This window comes from Lissotriton vulgaris, chromosome 1_1 (genome assembly GCF_964263255.1).
Source record: "Lissotriton vulgaris chromosome 1_1, aLisVul1.2, whole genome shotgun sequence".
Classification (NCBI taxonomy): Eukaryota; Metazoa; Chordata; class Amphibia; order Caudata; family Salamandridae; genus Lissotriton; species Lissotriton vulgaris.
The window spans coordinates 999,506,236-999,520,682 of record NC_141685.1 but is presented as its reverse complement, the minus strand read 5'-3'; positions in this window follow the sequence as shown (position 1 = coordinate 999,520,682).

Below are 14,447 nucleotides of genomic sequence, written 5' to 3'. Positions count from 1 at the left end.
ACTAATATATTTTGCCATTCATGTTTGAACTGCTCTTGTGGAAAAAGGGAGGAGAAATGCTGAGGACAGAAACTCCATGGCTGGGAGACAAATGGCTTGCGATTCCACTTTTAAGGATGTTTGGGACATTCTGTGATTGGAAATGTATACCACTTTGGGAATGTATTTTAATGTCAATAAAAATATTTAACCTTAAATAAACATGAGTATCTATTGGTTAAATTAAATAATGTAATAAGCTGTAACCGGTTAGTGAAATGGGAAACGAATACTAAAAATTGGAATATTTTGCTCTTTTTGACACACCTCTCACTCCACCCACTGACCCAATCCATTGGTTATTCCTGCCCTCTGATTTTCCTCCCACAGTTCCCCAACTTTTTTCCCCCCACTTCGACCACTGCCTGGCACTAACATGCATTAGAGACAACTGTTGGCTTTTACCACTGGGTCTCTTAGAGAATGACACCTCAGGTCCACACACGGGAGCTAAACACAGCACGTTTCTGGGTTCTCCCCACAACGTGTTTCTATTTGACGCCAGACTTCTGCAGCTTGTGTTGAGGAAATTAAATATCCTCTTGTGCTTGTATAAAACATAGCTGCCAAGTGGCATTGGCACATGTCGTGTCCATCCGTAGCTTTTATCCAACAACACTTTGCATGCTGGAATGCTTAACCCCTTACTTAGATGGTCACAGCACAACTCCCAGAATGCAAGGTGCTGTTGGCTTAAGATCCAGACTTGGCTGGCGGTGTCACATGTGACGATAGAGCCATTTGGAGGCAACAGTGAATCTGTATTTCAGCAGGTGTGTCTATAATCTTAGTAGATTGTAAATACCGCCAGTGTTGACACACTGAGGTCTGAGGCCTCTGTTTGTTATGAAGTAAGGCCCAGTCTGGTGGTTCAGGTCAGTCCTTTTACAATGCACTTTGAAAGTATTTTCACCTTGATGCAAGAAGAAAGTTGGATTGTTTTACAAAACATGCTTGATTTTTGTATATTGCTGGACTGGTGATTGCTTTATTTTGCACTTTGAAAGTATTAGCACTTTTTAATTTGCTTTACCAACTACAGTTTGTATAGATTGTCATTAGGTACTTGCTTGCTGATGTGGTTTGTTTTTATTCTACATGCAGTGTTATTTATGGTGTTGCTTGCACTTGTCTGTAATACATGTGGCTTAAATCTTGTATTTAGCATTGTTTACACTACAGAAACAATAAATTAAAGCAGACAAACATCTGCATCAATGTTCTGAAGCATCCAAACAGTTTTCTTCCTCAGCCTTGTTTGCCTACCTGTTTGGCAGTGCTTACTAATAAGACATTATTATTGAAATTGCTTCCTCAGCTCATGTTATTATCATGCGCAACCCTTGACAGTCGCTAGTGTGTGTGTGGCATGCAGGTAATTCACCAGTCTATTTCTCTTGACTTTCGCAGGATACTGAGTTATAGCTTGTGTACTTCTCATGTATATTGTCAGTCGAGTTTTTATGGAATTGCAGGTTTGGGTTGGTCTTTCAAAGTTTCAAGGTATTGTCAATTCTATTTCAGACCCTTCATAGTTGTTCATTGTTCTTCATCCAAAGGCGGTTCCTAAGACAATAGGATCACTCCTTGGCATTGTTCTGACTGCTGCCTCAGTTAAATAATCTGCTTTGGAAAGTATTGTTACAAATGGCATAGCTTGTATGTTATGAGTGTTTCCCACTTTCTCATTAGAACTTAGAGAAAGACAATAAAGAGGCATTTCATTTAAATGTTGGAGGTTTCAAAGAAAAATATGCTAGATTTCTGGGTGGTAGGGCAAAGTGGTAGATAGTGGTCCGCGATGCCAAGGGAGGTGGGGCCCCTTCCATGTGCTTTGTAGCGGGCCCCCTCAGGTTTCGTTACACCACTGGCCCTCTAAGCAGTAACCCACTGTTCTTTCTACATAAAATATAAATCTATGATCTGCAAGCTTGACGTTGTGCACTGCAGTAGGCATATACATCCTCTCTGCTAATTTATGAGTTATACCTGACTCGCCAAAACACGCTCTCTCCGGCAAGTACATCCATAAAAAAAAAACTGGGCATATGCTGGGTACATTTTCTAATGAAATTTGAACCAGCCAGGTCGAGGTAAAAATGGCCACAACACCTGACCAGGCCTTCTAACGAGGAATTTCAGTCTTTGTGCACTTTCCCACCCCCTCCCACAATGACCTAAATGTGAAGTCCTGGTGGAGGAGGGTTCAGGTGAAAGGTGAATGGCATTGCTTCACTTCTGGTCCAAGGTGAGAACTGAACAACTAGGTGAGAATGGCCCAACAGACCAACAGCCACAACACACTTCCTCACATGCTCACCACGTCCTCAGCGTGGCGGCTAGGGTAAGAGAATTTGGGAAGAACACTGCTTATGGAGTCAGGTCCAGCCCCAGAAGGCGAAACTAGCCTCCTAACAAAGATGCTACAGGCTCTCCCCATCCTTGCCCCACCTCAAAGTATAGCACTATGTTTCTCTAGCCTGATTGACAGTACCGGACCCAAATGACAGTGATCTGCACAGTTGGGTATGGCGGTGGCTAGGGAGGACAATAGGGCACATTGTGAGAAGTTGACAGAGGCCCCAAAAAGCAGCCTCCTGATAGCACTTAGGAACCAGCTCATTCCAACCCTGTGAAGCAGCAGTACCAAGTATGACTTAAACTCTTTCTTCTCCATATGATTGAGCTATTACTAGGTAGCTTTTGTTTTTCAGAACTTTCAATTGTGTTAAATCGGGCGATTAGCTATCGACTGTCATCTCTCATTCGTACATGACCTTAAACTCCATAGCAAAAAATTGTTCTCAACATTTTCATTTAGTCCGCGTAAATGGAACTTAGGGGCATATTAGCAATGCTTTGCGATAACTATCGCAAAGCGTGCTTCGCGCCCATTTTCCTAACACTGGCTATCGCAGGTTTTTATTGCGGAGATATCGCGTTATTAGCAACGCGTATCTCCAAGGCGATAAAAATTCCTGCGATAGCGGGAAAATCGCCGGTTTGCAGGGAACATCGCTGGTTTTCAAGCGATGTTCCCTGCAAAACGGTGATGATCTTGCTGATACGACCCTGTGGTAGTATCAGCAGAATCCACCCCCTATATTAGGGATGGCCAAGTCAGGATTTTAGCAGACGTTAGATTTTGGCGAAAACAACTGTTTTTGCCAAAATCTAACATGTGCTAAAATCATGTGGTCTGCCTTGTAAATATCGCAATGTAAACATCAGCGATATTTGCACAGTAGTCCATCCCGGGTACGCCCAGTAACACCCACTTTGCATCTCATTAGACATGCAAAGGGAGGCATGGGGGAAAAGGATGCTAACATGCGATTATGCATGTTAGCACCCTCTTGTAAATAGGGCGCTGGGTTTATCTTCACTTTTTTGTTTTTTTAGCCATAAAAGCAGAGATAAAGCCCTTGTAAATATGCCCCTTAGACTTCAAGTGTGCCAAGCAAGGTTACGTCCCATTCATTGAGAGTAAAATGCTTTGATTTTGGTAAAACCAATAGGTCTTGCCTTTGAGACTTATTGACTTTGGTACAGCCGCGGCCGGTAGTGGGTGTACCTGCCGGGCGGTGACGTGGGGAGGGGCAGGGTGGGGGGTAGTAATGTATGGATTACAGAATTAACAGGTAAGTAAACATATAAATAAATAAAACGAATTTCGTTGCGTGCTTTGCATCACCAAATGCGATGCAGTGCGCGCAACGAAATTCATTTTATTTATTTATATGTTTACTTACCTTTTAAGGTCCGTAATCCATACATTACTACCCCACCCAGCCTGCCCCTCCCCCTCCCCACGTCACTGCCCGGCAGGTACTCCCACTACCGGCCGCGGCTGCTTTGGTAGTGGTTTTTAGCGATGGTGGTCAGCATCCCGGCTGCTTAGCAACATATCTAAAGAACAATTGTTTGAAAGTATATGATGTGGCCTCCCGCATCTTTTTTTAGGTGGGTGCACCACACTTGCACATATCTACAAAATGAAACAGGTGCTTTTTTCTTTTCACTTACAGATCTGAGTTGGATCAGTAAATAAAATGAAAAAAAGATGTGAATGAAAGCATTTTTTGTTTGTTAAAGGGGATCTGTAAAGCTAAACAGAGGCTGGAAGCAACACAGGGGTGTGGGTGTGGGAAAGTAACCCAGAGGGCGTGGGAGGGGCGGAGAAGAGCAAACGGATGAGAGAGAGAGCAACGCGAAGCTCTGGTAGGAAGAAAAGCATATAAGTGAGAGCGAGAAACGTGGACCTGGGGGAGAAGCATAGGGGTTAATAAGTCACATAGGGGGAGCAGCACTCGAGGGCGAGTGCTTCACGGAGCTGAGAGAGAGCAACACTGAGCGAGGAGAGGGGGAAAAGAAGCACATTAAAGAGACAGCTGCAAAACACATGCACTTAGATAGTGTGCATAGGATATGATATGACCGGGATTTCTAAAGCAAAGCAAATGCCCATAGGCGTCTAGGTGCTATAGTCTTGCCAGGCCGCTCGGCAGGAACTGAAAGAAGGAAAAAAGTGCTTGCTGAGTAAGGGGCTTTATGAATAATGTAGAGAGCCCTAAATGCAATTTGCTTCTCTGCCAAAAGCCAGTGCAGGTCACGTAGACCTTTAGATGCCAACTGCCACTTAGGTATGTACTCAGAAAGTCTAGCTGCTGCATTCTGCATCAGATGTAGCTTTGCAATGGTCATCTTGTTGGCCTCAAGGTATAGTGTTTTACAGTGGCCTATTCTTGAGGTATTGAAGTCTAGAAATAATTCCCTTTGGTTTTTTTTCTTTATTGCATACCAACTTTACAACCAACATACAAACTTCACTCACACATCACTTCCATTCAATACACAGGGGGTCAAACTATAGAGTTGCCAGAAAAATTATTTTTAATTGAATTGTATAAAAAGTATTTCCCAGAGGAATTTATTAGACTGGTTTGTATCAGAAGCAATTGTCATTAAAACAACTTTTTATAACACATAAGCACATTAAAAACAAGCAGCATAAAATTACACAAAATCAGTTAGTACAGTTGAAAAAACAATGCATTCATTTATCATCAATAACAAAAAATAAAATATAAAATAATACAATGCACAATAGATTTCATAGGAACATGTTTGTTAAATGTAGGCTAAAGAGCGACGCGTTTCGGAGGGTTAACACAGGTCCAACCTCCTTCTTCAGGCTTGTTTATAGATTTGTTCCAATAATCAGGGTTTGTGCAGGTCAATAACCTTGCATGGGAAGTGTCAAATTCTTCTTGATGCTAGATCACATGGACCACTTATGACGCAGGGATTATGATGATAGCACAGTTTGCTTTATTGCATATCCATGACTGTTTATATGTCTGGTAGTGCCCCAACAGGTTTCTCAGTTCTCCCACAGACACAGTTAAAAAAAATCCTTATTATTATTGATATAGTTCACAATTCTTTTGTTTTCCTTTTTTATTTGTATTTGTATTGTTTACAGCAATAAATAGTGTAGCCGGGATTCAAAAATCTCCTGCTCAATATACCGCATTCCTTGAGGTAACCAGAGCAAGCACAAATTGTTTACAAACCGGATAGGCCATGATTGGAAAGATTTTTCTCAACATTTTCATCATCCAAAAGCAGGTTGCCACTGTGCAACTGACCTGACTGTTCAGTGACAACTCGCTATCCATGATGATTCCCAGATTCCTCACTGTTTCGTCCTGCCTCACTAAAGTACCTACCGGTTCAGGCCACCCAGTGCTATTTCAAGCCAAAGATTGACAACCAAAGAGCTAGACCGCTGTCTTATCTCCGTTTAGTTTCAGGAAGTTTTTGCCCATCCATGCAGCTACAGCCATTATACAATGGTTGAAACTGGCTGCAAAATCCTGAGAATCTTTGGAGAAGGCCACAGATAAAAGTAGTTTCCTACAAGTTAACAGTGGGAGGACAGAAGTAAATTGGCAATGCTATAGTGAATTGGATAGATACAAAATAGTCAAGATAAGCAGTCAAATAAGAGACAAGCAAATGAAAGTGAAAGCAAAGCCAACCAATGGTAAGCAATGGATGGGGTGGAAGCCCATAATATGTCTTTTGCCATACTATGACTGGTAGGTTAAGCCTAAAAATGAAATCTAAAAGTATTGCTCTATTTCTTTGTTTACATTTTACTATATACTAGCAGCCCGTCCCGACCTTGTCTGGGAGCATTCAGCATTCCCCTGCCCCTGCTTCCCCCGACATTGCCCAGCAGCCCGTGCCCCTGCCCGCCTCGTCCCCAGCCTGCCCCGACCCCCGCCTGCCCCGACATTGCCTTTCCTCAGCCGATCTGTTTTCCCGCCTGGCCCGACCCCCGCCTGTCCTGAGTCAATGGAGGTCGGACAAAATGTTCCACCCGTCACCTTGTTAGTCCCCATCCCCCGCCTGCCCCGACCCCCGCCTGCCCCAACATTGCCTTTCCTCAGCCGATCTGTTCTGTTGTAACTCCCCGTGGACAGTAGTACGTGCAAAATGTTCCACCTGTCACCTTGTTAATCCCCGTCCCCCCCCTGCCCCGACCCCCGCCTGCCCCGACATTGCCTTTCCTCAGCTGATCTGTTGTGTTGTAACTCCCCGTCCCCCGCCTGGCCCGACACCCGCCTGCCCCGACATTGTCCCCGGAGCCTTACCTCAGCCGCCGCTCCTCAGTTCACCGCTCCTTGCCGCTCTGCTCCTCACCGCCTGTCCGCCACCGCTCCTCCCCCGCGCCATGTCCGCCTCTCCCCTGCTCGCACCGCCGCTGGCCTGTCCGCTGCTCCTCACGTCACCGCTCCTCCCCCGCGCCATGTCCGCCGCTCCTCGGACGCCGCTCCTCCCCGTGCTCCTGACGTGAGCACGCACGTCGCGGCCGGCGCTACTTTGGAGGGACTACTTTTTTTTAATATAAAGTTTGTAAATAACGTTTACTTTTTATATTTATATAGCCTATAACCATATACACACCCTGACGATTTCAATGGTGTATCGGGTGTGTAGATTGGCGCCGTGGTTCCCGAGTTTACCCGCCTCAAAGCCTGAAAGTTCTTACTTTATTATAGTAGTATAGATCAATAGAGGTTAATAGGAATCAAGTGGCACTTCAGAGTGCTTATTAAAACGAATTCATGATCGCAAACTTTGCAAATTATGTCACCTTTTTTTGTGTGGATTTTTTATGATTTCAATTTATTTTACATAAATACATTAAAATAATTGTCTTCCGCGTTATATGTTTTCCCTGGAGTAATCTTGAGTAGTGCTACACGCAAGAAAAAAACCTGTAAGAGTTCATGTTGTATTGAAGCAGTTTCTGCATTTAAGTTGTTTTTATTAATTGACAGGTATATACATTTGTATACTGTTTTTGCTTCATAAATCAGTGAATGCTTATAAAAGAATGTATTGGTCTTTAAAGTTAGACTTCCTTGTAGTTTCAAATGTGCACTGCTTTACAGTGAAAAGACCAGCAAGGACAAAGCCGCGCATATATGATCCATGAATACATATATCATATACGTATATTTATAAGCATGTATAATACATACATAGAAAAGCTTGCCTCCATGTTTCGACAAAAACATGATCCCAGTCACATGGTATCAAGGAGTAGAATAGAGTGGTGGCATCATTTCTGGTGATACCATAGACCGTGCTACCCCACCTATGCCCCCCTCCCAGTTAGGGCCTAATTATAAGTCTGGCGGTCCTCAGACCGCCAGACTCCTGGTGGGGTGGCGGTCTTACAACCAGTACATTATGGCCCTAATGGTTGTGCCACCCTGGGACCACTGACACTGCCAGGGAACCACAGTTCCCGGGTAGGTTTTGTGGCGGTCCAGAGGCATTCATATGCTTGGCGGGACCACCGTTGTCCCGCTAAGGGTATTACAAGTTTCTGCTCCTCCGGGGTTTTCATGGCAGTTCCTCCTCCATGAAAACCCTAGCGGAGAGGAAAGAAAAGGGTCCCTACTGGGCCCCCTAGTGCCGCATGCCCTATGGATGTACACGGGGCACAACATGTGCCACCTTGTGTGCATGCACAGAAGTTCTAGCTCAGCATGGACTTTTTAGAGCATGCCGTGCTGGAACTGTTTTTGATGTTCCCGTTGCGGTGCCTATTTTATAGGCGCTACTGTGGGAACGGCAAAGGAATCACCCACCAATTACCTAAAAAGTAATTATACAACGGGCTGTAGTCAAACTCGTAATCGGTTCGTTTGTGTTTTAGGACTTTTGACTGGGATAACCTTGTAGTACACAACTGTAATAAGGGACTCCGAGGCTCAATGCGATTGCACTTCAGTTTAATCTAAGGTAAGACACCTACACCCAGAAGCGTCCGGCATCTACGAGGTACAGCAAGCAAATGGCCAACACTGTCAAGTGCCTCACAGGTGTGGTTCAACTCCAGAACCAAGAATCCCCTTTGAACATATACAATGAACTTGTGAATGAGCATGTGCTCGATACCACAACCTCATGCACAGGTGCACGCAGACACAACACTACACCATTTCCCCCGATTTTTTTTACATACATACTTAAATACATTGCAGTCATGAAAACTAAACAAAACAATATAAACACTAAGCTGTGCTGTAGATAAGATAAATTCTACATTGTAACTCAAAGATTAAATATCATAAACAAGAAAAATATCTTCAGCACATTAAAACAAAACTTAATCACTGAACCTGCAAGGTGCCTTTCTTTTGCAACACCTTATATCATTCTGTGTCGTGGTACCAATAGCATCTCCCCCACCTACCTCCCTTGACAGGTGTCTTCGATACCCCCAGAAGACAGATTCAAAGAAGAAGTACATGGGAAAGTCAGTGCTTGGGAATCTTGCAACCACACAGACCAATCACACTGATCCAGCTCATTCTCAGACAGCCCCCTCAGGATGGTCACTTGCATTTCATATAGACGAACCAGACTTCTTTTGTTCCACCATTTTTTTCACCAAGAAGAGCTGAACCTTTACTCACCCTAGTAACTTGAGACAAAAATCTAGACAAACCTTTCATCACTCTTCTCGGGTCTTTATCAGCACCCAGTCATCCGTGAGAAGTTCCATATTATTGAAACTCCTACCTGCATCCACTCTTTATTTCATGACCTTTGTTTTGCAGTACACATGCACTCACTGAATCACCCATCAGCGCACTTTCATTTATAACACCCTTACATCGCAACCACTCAGGATACAAGCGTGTGTGTACCCCTCTCCCTCTCAACTTCAGAAATGGAGTGGTACCAGTGGTACTGTGTGGTATAATATTGTAAAACCAAATCATATTTTTAACAAAAACCTCCACATCCTGCCCTGGAGATAGAGCTGTCTGAGTACTTTCTTTTACTACCCTCTTAGCCCTCTCCACCAAACCATTCGAAGTTGAGGAATACAGACCAACCTTCACGTAGCGAACATCATAAACTTCAAGATAAGTATGCTTCTTTTGAGACAAAAAATGTGTTTAATTGTCTGTAACTATTATCCTTGGGGACCCTCTACTGCAAACATAATTTCCAGAAACCTGACAACATTCCCACTGGGAGCATTGCAAAATATGTGAAATAACCATTTAGAATGGTAATCAATTAGCAAAATCAAATACTTGTTGGTACTTGGAAGGGTCACATACAGACCTGAAAAATCCCTGCCAAGCTTGTCCCATGGGTTCTTCAGAAACGGAACATTATGAAGATGTATGTCCATCATTTTCCACCTCTTGACTGACAACATACATCCAGTACATGCATCCAAAAAGAATTCAACCTGTGACTCAAAAGAAGGCCACCAATAATACATTTTCTGCGATGTATTGTCTTGGTGACACCTAGGTTTCCACGGTGTGCAGTCATTATGATGTCCTTCCTAATATTCTACGGTGGAATAAACAAATCATGGCATAGGATCGAGTCATTAACCACCGCCAACTCATCTGCTTCCTGGAATAAGCTCCTTATATCCCCAGGCAATTTCCTACCTTCAGACCACCCTCTGTTATAAATCTCCTGACCTAAATATGTACTGAATCCTTCACAGGCTTGCTCTGTGATGCTAGGACACGCTTCCACAGCATCAACCACTGCAATAACAAATTAAGTGTCCTCCACCTCATCAGTATTCTCATCACCTACCACCATGTGTGACGGAATCCACCCTGAAGTTCTTCCCACCTGGAAAATGCTTTATACAGAAATGATACTCCTGCAGTTTCGACAAAAGTCATGCTAACCTTGCGACAACCTTACCTAAGCTATCACCATATGCACAAGAGGCTTGCGGTCCATAAAGTCCTCAAATCCACGTCCCCACAAGTAGGTTCTAAATTTGTTGATGGCCCAAACATAGGCCAGAGTCTTATGCTCAATGGTACTGTAGTGTGTCTCCGCTAACTCCGACACCCTAGAAGCAAAGGTGACTGTATGCATCTTGCCTGACACCCACTGACCATGGACAGCTCCCAAATGAGTGAAACTTGCATCCACATTAATGAAACACGTGCGATTGTCCTGGAAAGAAGGCAACACAGTAGCCCCCATAAACAAAATGTTAACCTTCTCAAAGATCAGGGAGGGCTCATCAGACCATAAGAATCTTTCACTCTTCCTCAACAAAGCACGTAAGGTCGCCAAGATCTGTGTATAACCATGCACTAAATGGGCATAGTACTCCACTTGGCCCAAGACTGATTGTAGAGCATCCCGGTCCTTGGGAGGAGTTGCCTCTCAAATGGCTTTGATCAGAGAAATTAGGCTTAATACCCTCTGGTGAGATCATGTGCCCCAAATACTCCAATAGTTGTTTTTCAAAATTACACTTGTACGGGTATGACTGGTCCGTAAAAACATCTGACAGAATTGCATTATATGCAGATAACGTCTTGTTGTTTCTTACAGACCCCAAGTTCTCTGGCCCTCGTATCTTGCAAATTGTACGAGTATTTGGGGAAACCACTGGGCTTAAAACCAACCCAGCGAAGTCGGTGTTGTTCCCGGTCTGTGGAGATCAGGGGAGGGGCTCCTGGTTGACTCAACTAACCCATGCTACAGGAGGGTTCCGTTATCTAGGGGTATTCATTTCACCATACCCAGTGGTCTCATGGTCGCATAATATTCATCCAATATTGCTGCTTCTGAAAGAGGAGATAAATGTGTGGTCCCCTCTACCCTTATCCTTATATGAACGGTCGGACATCTTCAAGATGGTCTCCCTTGCACGAATACTGTACTGACTTAAAAACTTCTTGTATGTCATCCCAACATCGTGGTTCCAGCAAGTCAATGTTCTTCTAAATCAGTTCCTCTGGGGGGGCGCAATTAGGGTGCCCCTCTGGACCTGCACACAATCCACTTATTGAGGTGGGATTGCTGCGGCCGACACATACTCATACTACTCCGTTTCACACTTACTCAATATTATTGAGTGGTGGTATAGTGCAGAGGCAGATCCAGCGGATCCAGCATTTGCAGTCGAAAGGTGAGAAATGAACCCTCAGACCTTACTTGACCTTCTATGCACACAGACAAACCTAGATCACCTGCCACCCGCATATAAGGTGGTCATATCATTATTGCAGTGCTCAGTTAAGAGGATGAGCTGGAAAGGGCGACTGACACAGACAACCCCGCTCTGGCACAGTACCTACCTCCGCCAGGTCGCCACACTACTGGGCTTTCGGGTTTGGACAATATTGGGATATCAACACTAGGTAACATAATGCACGGGACAGTGCTTAAGGCCTTCCAACAATTACAAACAGAATATCCATTGCACCGAAGTCAATTCTAAAGATACCTCCAACTCAGGCATGCACTGACATCATATATCCGTTCCTTGAAAGACCTACCAGAATCCCATCCCCTGGAGGGGCGCTTGTTGATGGGAGACCTAGGCTCTCCCAAAATTAGACAGATCTACCAGACAGAAATCACCCACAATCGCACCACACTAGCTACATTGCACATGACATGGGAAGAGGATATTCTTGACCTTACTGATGATGACTGGACTGAGGCCCTAGCAAGTCCCTGTGTCGCCGCTGTCGCTACCCAGAACCGCCTAATCCAATATAAATATATGCACAGAGCATTCTATACGAGGTCCCTGCTCTGGCGAATGGGTGGTATTCCATCCCCCACTTGCCTTAGATGCAGGGACGAGGAGGCAACTTTCATGCATACAGTGTGGAGCTATAGGGCGCTCCAACCCTTCAGCAGAAAGGTGAACTTGTGCCTAGAAAAGGATTTATTCTGGTGACTTGCTCTCAACCTCAAATTATTTCTACTACACAGCACTGACGGGATTGGGGGTAACCTGTATAAGGAACACCTTCTATTCCTGGGACACACACTAGCTAAGCAGGACATAGCCTAGCACAGGAACGGGACTTCGTCACCATCTGCGGGTGGGTGGAAATGTGCCATGGATAGATGCATGGGATGGAGATATTGGTGTACAAGGCATGGGGCTGCCCACAGAAACATAATAAGATCTGGTATTGCAGAGCTGCTTACAGAAGCATAGACCTGCCCCTGTACAAACCCTGGAATCCTCCATTACACAAACCACCCACTCACATAGGTATGTATTCTCCCTGGATTAGCGGACATGATCAGTTGGAAGAATTTGACAGAAACTCTATATGGGTAGGGGTAGGGTGTGCCGCCTGTGCCAAAGTTGGTTCATTGTTTTAATATTTCTCCAGGCCTTCGTTGATGTTTTATAATCTCGGTACATTTATGCAATATTCTTTAAGAGGATGTATGTAATGGGCCTCCTGGGCCAAGATATACCAGCAAAAAGACCAACAAAAGTTGTTATAAAAATAAAATTACACATGTTCCTTTGTATTGTCATTGCCGTCTTGACCAACACAGATAACACCTTGCACAGGGTTACATTATGTGACTCCCAATCAGCAGCAAAGACCAATTTGTCATCTTGTTATGCCTGCAACCCAGGGAAGTCTTCCAACAGATTGTTCATTAGCTTTTGAAAGATGCTGGCCACAGAGGCTGGCCCGAAGGGTAACTTGATATACTTGAACACCCCAAACGGGGTAACAAAGGTAGTGAGCTCCTGTGAGTCAGCTGTAAGTGGTATCTAATGATACACTGAATGCAGGTTTATGATGGAAAAAATCCTGGCTCCACCCAACTTAGCAACGAGGGCATCGTACCAGCAGGAGAAGACACGCAGAGACTGACCACGTTTTCATCGGCCTTATTACAGAGCCTGCCAAAGTGTATGTTGCAACAACCGGGACGTCATCTTCGATCCCACCGCATCCCAAGGGGCAGATTTATGTTAACTGGCGCATCCCGAGGGATGCGCCAGTTAACATGCGCCACAGTGCGCCACAGCTACGCCACCCATGGTGCGCCGCATTTATGATGCGGCGCACCATGGGGCAAAAACGGCACAGATGCGTGACGCATCTGTGCCGGAAATGTGGCGCATTGCTGGAGTTGCGTCGCAAGCGCGACGCAGCTCCAGCAATGCTCTGGGGGAGCCTATTCTTTCAATGCTGCCTCAAGCCTTACGCCTGCTTCAAGCAGGCGCAGGCTTTTGACGCAGCATTGCCCTGAAAGTGACTGAGTGAAATCTCATAGATTTCACTCAGCCACTTTCAGAAGGCGTTCCTGCGCAGGAACGCCCCCCTGCGCAGGAACGCCTCCTCATGGCGCAGTGCTGTACAACGTGACGCATCTCCTAGATGCGTCACGTTGTTAATAGGGCGCAGGGATGCGCCACGTTTCCGTGCCGTTGCGTCACGCAACGGCGGCGTAAACGTGGCGCAAGCCCTTCATAAATCTGCCCCCAAGTTTTTAATTAAAGAGCGCCCTCGTGCGCATTTGGTTTCGTGCATCTCCTGCCAACCACCAATACCACAGATCCTTGAAATCACTTTCATCCACTCCGTTTGCCTGCCTCCGTTCGGCCTGGACTGTTCCCATGAGGCACAGGGTCAAGGCTGATTTGCATATGGCCATGTCTGAACTGGGGTGGTGTGGAGTGCAAAAAAACGATGGATTTAGGCCCAGATCTCTGTACTGGGGTGAATGTATGACATTGTTCTGCATTCTGTCCATCAATTGTTGTTTTTGCAATTGTCACCCCAAGTGGGATGGGTATGCTCAGACGTGAGTCCCATACTCTCCACCCCACTGGAGTCATGCTATCCTGGCTGAAGATGGCTGATAGCCAGAAACAGGTCCTAGGATGCTTGATTCCGGTCCAGGAAAGACATGGCTTGGCAGTATGGCCTGGACTGTTCCCATGAGGCACAGGGTCAAGGCTGATTTGCATATGGCCATGTCTGAACTGGGGTGGTGTGGAGTGCAAAAAACGATGGATTTAGGCCCAGAGCTCTGTACTGGGGTGA